This window comes from Lipotes vexillifer, unplaced genomic scaffold, assembly GCF_000442215.2.
Source record: "Lipotes vexillifer unplaced genomic scaffold, Lipotes_vexillifer_v1.1 scaffold1829, whole genome shotgun sequence".
Lineage (NCBI taxonomy): Eukaryota > Metazoa > Chordata > Mammalia > Artiodactyla > Lipotidae > Lipotes > Lipotes vexillifer.
The window spans coordinates 903,082-909,797 of NW_006790200.1; positions in this window are offsets into that span (position 1 = coordinate 903,082).

A 6,716-nucleotide genomic window follows, 5' to 3' on the forward strand; every position below is an offset into this window, starting at 1 on the left:
TTTTCCCGTGAAGACATATAGATGGCCACAGACACATGAAAAGATGCTCAACATCACTAATCATCAGGGAAGTGCAAATCAGAATCCAGCGTGCTATCACGTCATACCTGTCTGAATGGCTATCATCAAAAAGACAACAGGGACTTCCCTGGTGGGTAGGACTCTGAACTCCCAATGCAGGGGTCCCGGGTTCCATCCCTGATCAGGAACTAGATCCCACATGCCACAAATAAGAGTTCTCATGCTGCGAGTACAGATCCCGCATGCCATAACTAAGACCCGGCACAGCCAAAATAAATAAATTAATAAATAAGTAAATATTTTTTTTAAAAAAGACAACAAATAACAAATGCTGGTGAGGATGTAGAGAAAAGGGAGTTCTTGTGCACTGTTGGTGGGAACGTAAATTGGCGCAGCTACTATAGAAAACAGTATGGAGGTCCCTCAAAATATTTAAAATAGAACTACTATACGATCCAGCAATATCACTTCTTGGTACTTACCTGAAGAAAACAAAAACACTAATTCAAAAAGATATATGCCCTCCAATGTTCATTGCAGTATTATTATTATTATTTTTTAATAAATGTATTTATTTATTTTGGCTGTGTTGGGTCTTTGTTGCGTTGAGCAGGCTTCTCATTGTGGTGGCTTCCCTTGTTGTGGAGCACAGGCTCTAGGAGCACAGGCTCAGTAGTTGTGGTGCACAAGCTTAGTTGTTCCACAGCATGTGGGATCTTTCCGGACCAGGGCTCGAACCCATGTCCCCTGAATTGGCAGGCGGATTCTTAACCACTGCACCACCAGGGAATCCCCATTGCAGCACTATGTATGATAACCAAGATACAGAAGCAACCTAAGTGTCTATAGATATATGAATGGGTAAAGAAGTATGTAAAGTTACTCAGCCATAAAAATATTGAAATCTTGCCATTTGCAACAACATGGATTGATCTAGAGAATATTATGGTTAGTGAAACAAGCCAGGCAGAGAGAGATAAATACTACATTTATACGTGGAATCTAAAAAACAAGACAAAAAACCCCCCAAAAAACCCAAACTGAAACAGACTCATAGGATGTGAGGGCGATCTGGCTGCGACATCTGTCACCCCATTGATTACCAGGATTGATTCGGGTGATCTGGCTGGCTAGGCAGGTGTCCCCTTCCTCCCTCACCGCTCCATGTGCGTCCCTCCCGAAGCTGCGCGCTCGGTCAAAGAGGACGACCTTCCCCGATAGAGGAGGACTGTTCTTCGGTCAAGGGTATACCAGTAGCTGCGCTCCCCTGCTAGAACCTCCAAACAAGCTCTCAAGGTCCATTTGTAGGAGAACATAGGGTAGTCAAGCTTCCAAGACTCCAGACACATCCAAATGAGACGCTGCACGTGGCAGTCTGCCTTTAAAAACCAAAAACCAAAAACCAAAAACCAAAAAAAAAAAAACAGACTCACAGATACAGAGAACAAAAGAGTGGTTGCCGGAAGGGAGGGGAGTCAGGGGGTGGGCGAAATTGGTAAAAAAAGTTTAAGAGGTACAGATCTTCAGCTATATAATAAGTCACAGGGATATAATTTACAGCATAAGGAAGATGGTCAATAATATTGTAATAACTTTGTGTGGGGACAGATGGTTACTAGACTTATCGTGGTGATCAGTTCATAACGTATACAAATGTTAAATCATTATGTAGTATACCTGAAACTAACATAATATTGTATGTCAATTATATTTCAATATTTTAAAATTTACCTAAGTGATATCACAGTATATATATTCTGAAACTTTCTATTCAGTGACTTGATGTTATATTTAGAGATTTATATTGAGATTTGGTATATTTTATAAACTTTACATTATATTGCATCTGTTTTAACTAACTGTATGCTATTGTAATCTATTATTATACCACATTTTATTTATCCCCTACTGAGGGGCATTAGGCTGTTCCAACTTTTCATTATTGCAATTTTTCACTATTAAAAGTCTTGTATTTATAACTTTGTATTTTCTCCTTGAGCACAAGTGGGAAATTTTCTCTGGGATTTATGCCTAAATATTTTGCAGTCCAGCTTAACTTTTTTTCTCTAACAAGAGAATTCAAATATCTTCCTAGTGCATGGAATAGCTGTTTGGAACGAGTAACCCCATAAATATAAAAGTGCTTTGTAAATTGTGACACATTGTACAAATATACAGCATTATCTTTCACAACTTAGTATAGTGATGTTTGCAATCTGGGTTACTAGAGTTCTTATATTTAGAGGACTATCAACTTTCTTGCAATGATAACATCTTCACGGTCACAGGATGAAAATTTTTTAAATTACTTCTAAAATAAAATTGAAATATGGTGACTACACAGAGGTTTAGCTCAACAAAGTCTCAGGATGTGGACACATATTGTTGGAGGTCAGGTTCTCCAGAAATAGACACTGAGATGGAATTTGGGGTATAAGATATTTATCAGGTATCAGAACATGAGGGAGAAAGCAGATTGGGCAGAAGGAGTTGAAATCTGATGTGCCACAAAGCCTTCAACCGTGTCGGGAGCCCTGAAGTGCGTATTGCCCATCAGTGTTCCACATCAGGTTGATAGGGCTGGTCTTTATACGCCTGCCTTATTAGGTCACCAGAGAAAGGTGTGAACTCAGGTGAAGAGTCTCTCTGCAGCTGTACCGACCCTGACAACTAGAGGCTATTCATTGACCCCCTCCCTGCAGCTGGGCAGCATGTCCATCCTTTCTCAAAGGGAGGTCCTGGGCTGTGTATCATCATGTCTGCTATAGTCCACCCCTTGTGCTGCTTGGATTCATTCTCCAAGGGCATTGAGAAAGTAGCTTCTCCGGGATTCTGGTGGCCTCTCTTCTTAAGGTATACTTTTTGAGGGACAAATTCTGCCCCCATCTCTGGCATTGGTCTCCACCTACAACTGACCCACATAAATTTCCCTCCTTCACTATCTATTCTAGATCCTCCTCTCCTTTGGCTACCACCTCCTCTGGCCTGAGTCTTACCTGGTGGCTTGACCGAGACTCTTGTCACTGAGGGGCCTGAGCCCTGGTCACTATCCCCTTCTCAGGCCAGGCTCTAGTACCTGTCCATTTACAGTCATAATTGGGCAAAGGAATGCCAAGATATACCCAAGGAGATCACCTGAGTTCCATACCTATTTCTCCTGCCCATTGTGTAATAATAGCCTTATCCCCTCCTGATGACCAGGGTCAATTACCTCTGCCAAAATGGTGACTTCTCTTCTTGCCTGCTGGTCCCTGAACACAAGAAGCCCAAAGTGCTTGGGCAGCCACTGAGGCTTATAATTTGATGCACTCCTGCTGGGTCCCCTGGCAAAAGCGAGTCCTCTTTGAGGTCAAGGACTTCTAAGCCTACAAAGCTCAGGAGTGTGGGGACAGGAAACACAAAATCCCTCAGAAGTGGTCATTGACAATAATAGTAAGTGAAGTCATATGGGCTTCTTTATTCTTCCTAGTGGGGACACAAAGCCATCTAAAGACTTAGTTTCAATGCACATGCTGTACTCCGGAGGCCACATCCTCACAGAGAAAAGTCTCTGAGTTGGCACTTCAGGCCTGTCTTCAGCAAGTGGTTCCAAGTCCATAAGGCTGGCAGTTTCTGGGCAGTGTGATCCGTGGAATCCATGGTCATGGTCCATTTCCACACCTCCTTTCCTGTTTAGTCGACGCCCTTGTCTGACACAATGTTATATGGGATCTGGTGCTGGTGAGTCACATCCTCTAAGTCCTCTGAGAGTGGTGCTGGATGAGGCTCTACAGGCAGGAAAAGAAAGCTTCTACCCAAAACACATGGGAGCAAACCGCTCACCCTTCCAAAATGGAAGGGGCAAACTTGCCATCAAGGGCCGGTTGGTCTCAGTGAGGAACGGTGTCACATCGGGGGCTGGTATCGCCTCTGTTGCAGACAAATTGGACGTTGGACAGTAGCAGTAGCTAGATCAGTCTTGGTAAGTGTTGAAAGAATATTTAGTCCTGGCTTTGCACGGTTCCAATATGCACAAACTTCAGTTACTATTATTTAGTTAAATCATACCAGTCCCCTAACAGTGTGGTTCAAATTTCAGCTACAACATTGTATTAACCATGCATAACTGCATAGGGTACAAACCTCACTGCTAGCTCTTTAGTTCACAAGTCACTATGTAAATAGAAGATCCTGTCATGATCAGTAACCAATCACGGCACATCTTTGTTCAGCTCACACACAGCCAAGTGTCTAGTTGTGTTGCCTCTTTCTCTATGAATAAACCCATGTCACAGCTTATAAGAATGAATATTAGAAAGAGGAATTGGCCAACAAAGATGAAAGTGCAGCAAAAAATCCAAAAAGTGATAACAACCTGGAAGTGAAATTTGAATGGAATAAAGTAGTAGAAAAAGCAGCTGACTGTGGGAACTTGGACGTGGCCACCCTTTGGGAGACCCTACATGGGCAGCAGAGGAACTCAGTGAAGGCAGACTTAGCGACATAACTGAGAAAGTGTTGTAGCAAAAAGATGAAGATGTTCCAGAGGAGGTGGACCTGGCAAAAATCTCACGTTGAAGCAACTCTTGGAAATTTTTCACGACATTGAAAGTACAAAGGATAATGTTGGAAGCTGATCCAGACCTAGTAAGGTATACAATTCTCCTTAGAGGCATAGAAAAGATGCTCTCTCCATATGAAAAATAGCATAACAAGACGAAGATAAGCACTGTCCAAACAATTCTTTTTATTTATTTATTTGGTTGCACGTCTAAGGCTCGCAGGCTCCTTAGTTGTGGCAGGCGAACTCTTAGTTGCGGCATGCATGTGGAATCTAGTTCCCTGACCAGGGACCGAACCAGGGCCCCCTGCATTGGGAGTGCGGAATCTTACCCACTGCACCACCAGGGAAGTCCCTGCCCAAACTATTCTTGCTAAGTGTACTTAGATAAAAATCAACCACTTTAATTTTCATTGTTTCTAATATTTTAAGTTGCAGTGTACTAACAAATATTAGTTGCACAACTGTTTTTCATTTCCCTATAGTAAAACTGTTTTTAATATTTTGACAAAACTTTTTTAAAGTCACAGAGCAATTGTAATTTTCCCCACTGATTACTAAGATTGCTTTACCTGGTCCCAGGGTGCATGGTCATTTTTACCATCCTGTTCTACTGTGCAAGGCGAGAACTGCCCTTGTGTGCCGTTGGAAGTATCTGCAGTGTCCATCTTGTCACCATGGCCACTCCATTCATGTGCCCAGCATGCCAGTCTGAGGGTGGCTGATGGCTTAGGAAGTTCAGAGCCTGTGATGTGGAAATACCTGGGGACATCCACCAAGATGTCTTCATTCCATCTCTGAGGATTAAAGATTTTTCTAACCTAGGCCCTGACCTTGACACAAAGCTGCCCTGATTTTTTATGAAGTTCAGTATCTTGGCTGGGCAAGTGCAAACCTTTTTTATGTCCTGCTATTGCAGGGCCAAAGGAGCATCTTTGTATATTCTATGAGCCTCCTGGCTTTCACACCTGGTTTTATACTTGGCTTTCGCCCCTAGCTGCTGCTTATCTGTCTGTAGCACATCAGTGGCACTTAGCCATAGCTACTCAATCTTGTCATCCTTACGTCTACCTTTTCCTTCAGAGCTGCAGATACCTGATACACTGCACCTGCTAGTGTATTTGCTCTTACTGGTACACACGCCCAGATCACTCCCCATAGAAGATTTAACAGTTCAGTGGCCACTGTGCTACTGGCATCTGGACTCTATTTGCTACCAGCTGTGGGATCCTCATGGCTAGCCAGATGTTGTGTGATCTACTTCCAAACCCTCACTTTATTGCCTGCTTTCTGAGACCAGTCCTGCAAGCACTGCGGCAGGTTAGAGTCTCTGGAAGTTTGCGGTGCAAGATGTTATTAGAGATCCACTCCCGTAAAAGGATGTGAGAGGAAGCAGGATTGCGTTGAGCAAGAAGTTAACTATGACGTCGGCGCAGCAAAATCTTTGTTAACCCAACAGGAAAATCTGGAGCAGTCCCGCTTGTCAGGGTTTCCCCCGTTAGGCCAAAATGGTTATGCCTTTCTATCCCTACTTTCTGCAGTCATTTGATTCAGGCTGTCTTGGGAAGGGCAGGACCTGGGATGAGGCAGCTGAGGCCCACCTTGAAGGAGCTGACAGCTGGATGTTGATTGCTGGACCACAGTCCCACGGCTGGGCAGCACATCCTTCCTTGAGGGGAACCTGGGCAGCACATCTCTGTGTCAACCATGTCATCGGGGTCACGTTCCTCACACCCAACTCTGCCTCAAATAACAGCATTGACAAAAGTTCATTCCAGCTGCAAACTAATTGAAGAATACCATAAGACTAGAGTACAGGCCTAACGGCATCAATCTCATCTGAGACTGAAAAAAAAAAGAGTCACTTATTATACATTTTGGGGAAAAAGCCCACTCTTTGCTCTTACTTCATTACAGCATGGATACTTAAAAAGAGAATAGTCATTTATGTCTCCCAATTTTAAATTCTCCTGGAAAAACAAATCTGGAATGATTTTTCCTTTCCAGTTTTGTTGGAAAAGCAGAGTCATCCACTAAACCCTGTTACTAATATACAGTTAAACTGTACAAAATTAAACGCATCTCACATGACTGTCATGGGTTCCCTCTGAGGAGCTGAATCATATATACAAAAGCACACCCCCCCCCCCCCCAA